Source organism: Ictidomys tridecemlineatus, chromosome 4 (assembly GCF_052094955.1).
Source record: "Ictidomys tridecemlineatus isolate mIctTri1 chromosome 4, mIctTri1.hap1, whole genome shotgun sequence".
Classification (NCBI taxonomy): Eukaryota; Metazoa; Chordata; class Mammalia; order Rodentia; family Sciuridae; genus Ictidomys; species Ictidomys tridecemlineatus.
The window spans coordinates 91857329-91860537 of record NC_135480.1 but is presented as its reverse complement, the minus strand read 5'-3'; the positions used below and the strand labels follow the sequence as shown (position 1 = coordinate 91860537).

At 37.5% G+C, this 3209-nt stretch overlaps 1 non-coding gene across 1 annotated transcript; it reads right to left on the bottom strand.

Annotated features, from left to right (window-relative positions):
* Positions 1–404: 404 nt before the first annotated feature.
* LOC120890211 (small nucleolar RNA U13) lies at positions 405–508 on the bottom strand. Its single transcript, XR_005734453.1, has one exon. It is a non-coding gene; the product is annotated as a small nucleolar RNA U13 (small nucleolar RNA).
* Between the last annotated feature and the right edge of the window lie 2701 nt (positions 509–3209).

Below are 3209 nucleotides of genomic sequence, written 5' to 3'. Positions count from 1 at the left end.
CAGTGGTTGGACTGAGAAGGGCACATGTTTCTACATTCTCAGAGGGATCACAGAATTCTTACTCCCATTCCTTTACATTCTTCCAGAGAAAGCTCTCTTTGCATCTTGTACCATTCTTCCTAGTCAGTTTCCACGCTGGCTCTGTGGATTCCCTCCTAAACAAGTTTCTGTCTTTGCACCTGCATATTCAGACCAACCTCAGCTCTACTTTAAAAAAAAAAAAAAGTTAACATTTTTAAAACTGAGGTTATGTAATGTGTTATCTTGTAGGTAAAAGTTCTATTTTGACATTTTCAAAGAAGATGCTGAAACTGTCATTCAAATTTTAATAGCTTTTAAAACATTAAACATCAAAAGGTTTTTCCCATTGATGTCTCCCTTTGACCCTCACTGTTTTCCCTGCATGTCAGACAGGTAATGTGCCAACCTAAGCAATAAGGTCTGAAGGAAGCACATGTCACACCATGATGTGAAAACCTAATCATCATACTATAAACCACAGAAGGATCTGACTCTTTATTTTATTCCTCCCGGCAGCTAGTCTACACCCAAGAATAAAAACAAACAAACAAAACAAAAACAAAACAACAAAAACTCAGCATAGAAGTCTTTACTTGAGACTCAGATTTTCAAAATTCAGAAATGTGTTAGCTTCTCAGTAGATGAGTAAAGTGAAAATAAATTTAATTAATTAATTTTTTTAGTTATAGATGGACACAATACTTTTATTTACTTTATTTATTTCTATGTGGTGCTGAAGACTGAACCCAGTGCCTCCTACATGCTAGGCAAGTGCTCTAACCCAGAGCAACAACCCTGGCCCTGAAAATGAATTTTCTCAGCAGCAGAAATTTCATTCTAGTCTGCATGATGAGACATCGTTTGGAGGACAGCGTTCACAGGCCTAGCCAGTACTGTGGCCCATATCCTACTGTGAGTTGTCTCTTTTCCAACTGCTTATCCACTTTATATTCCTCTGACACAGCCTCAAAAAGGACAGGGAGAAAAGAGTATTTTCAACAGATGCTGAGTCTCTAATGATGACATACATAGTGATACTCAACACCCAGGGATTCACATACACCTGCCAATCCAAAGCCAATTTTTCTTCATAATGGCAAACTTTTCAGATATCCAAAGGTTTCATGGTGATTATCAGACAATTCAACACAAAAGCTGCTCCTGTCCTTTGCTGCATCCCTATTGGGCTTTCCATTCATCCAGAATGACAAGGCCATCAGAGTGCTTTACAACCAATTTTAAGATTTCTCTTGAACATAAAAGACACACTTGGAATCAGGTGACATTGCAAAACCTTTTTTGAAAGTCATTACTCCCATCCCACCCTACCCTGTCAGAATGACAGGGGTTACATTCAGAATACAGACCAACAGAGTTAAGTGGGAAGTTGAACTTGTAGGATTTGATTTGGTCACATGATAATTTCAACAAATCTTGACTTTGGGAATGAGAGACAGCCATATACAATTTGATAGACTGCCAATCTCAGATACATTATGCATTATACCATATGTCACTGACTTCAAGGATGATTTTTGAACCAGCTTGTTTTGAATGCCACTTATGAAAGATCACATCTTTGACATTTGATATGACTGATGATTAGTCTCTGAGCTATAAAGCATTCCATTCTAGAGAAAGATGTGTATAGTGAAATAAAAATGTTTCCCCTGAAGAACTCTGCTTGGTTCTATTTCTCCTTTTCCATCTTTTCATGATATTTTTAGTGTCCCAGATATGCTTATTCTGACACAGTCTTGATTGACATAGATTTTCACCCGAGGTTCTATCTAATCTGCAAATAAATTCTCCAGAATCAAAGGACATATTTCTATCTACAGTGAAAAGTAAAGCAAACCCAATTTTCCAGACCTGTCTGTACAAACCGTATAGTTACTCACTTCCAGGGATGAGAATACAGGGATATCTCTGCTGGGAGAAAATGATGTCTTAGTATCTGGAAAGCAGAACATATATTTTGATGGGCCCCATTTTATTTGCAATTCAAAACTGGCAAATGTTCTTTTGAATATTAGTTCTGATGACTTGAAAAAAAAAAAGACATCAGAATTTTTTAAAAAGATACCAGAAGCTGTGGGCCCTCCCTCCCCTAGTTTGAGTGTCAGTCAGAAAAGAACTTTCTCCCAAAATATAAATTGCTCTGAGTTACTGTGCTGTTTTAATTACAAATGATTATAAACCATCATGATAATATTTTATATTTTCTGGGGAGAGAAAAATCGATTAAATTGTATTTGGCATAGCCAAATCTGTGTGATTAATTTTCATGAAGAAATAGGGAAAGAGAAGAAGTGTGGTCTATCATTGCCTATTTTAATGTGGTGGACCTTTGAACTTATGGAAAATGTGGAGTCATTTCAAATGAGTGCTTTACATGGACAGCACCCAGTGGCAGTATTTATATCAGACCACCTGGTGTAGGCATAAATTGCAACAGAGAGGTAGAAGAAATAACACTGTAATAATTGGGGGTTAATTTCAAACAGGAAATAATGTTTCTGGGATATTTTTGCTAGGGGGAGATCAAAGATATTTAATTCAACAGTGAAATTTTATTGAGAGGAGACAGGCTGAGAGAAGTTATACAACTACTTATGATTTATTGATGGCAATGCTGGAGTGAGAAGCCAGATTCCTAGGGTTAGGCCAACATTTTCCCAACTGGCAGCTCTGAATAATTGGATTCCTCTACTGGAAGCTGGCTTCACAATTCTTAGACGGGAAGAAAGGGAAAAATCTGGTTCCCTTAGGTTGTGTCCCAAAGATTGTATCCCGTTCCACACATATGGTCAGAGGTGTGTGATTATGTAGTTTCCCAAGACCATGTTTCTCTTGCAGTGGGCTGGAAGATGGGTTGACATTTGACCTGACTGGCTGGATATCCAGGCATCTGTACTGAAGATTCAGCTTTTTAATAGTTTGGTTACTTGGAAAAGGTGTGCACAGGGTGCTGGAATCAGAATCAAAGGACATATTCTCATGAATTTCTCAGAACCCTTTCTTATGGCTATTTAATAAGGGACATTTTAGCTGTCATTAGGATGAAAAGTGGAAAAGAAATTTAGCAAGGTTGAAATTAGCTGTGGGAAGAAATAAACATCTCCCATGGCCTCTGAGAGTCCCTAAAACATAGTTGGATGGTTTTCTTTAGAACTTTATTTTCAACT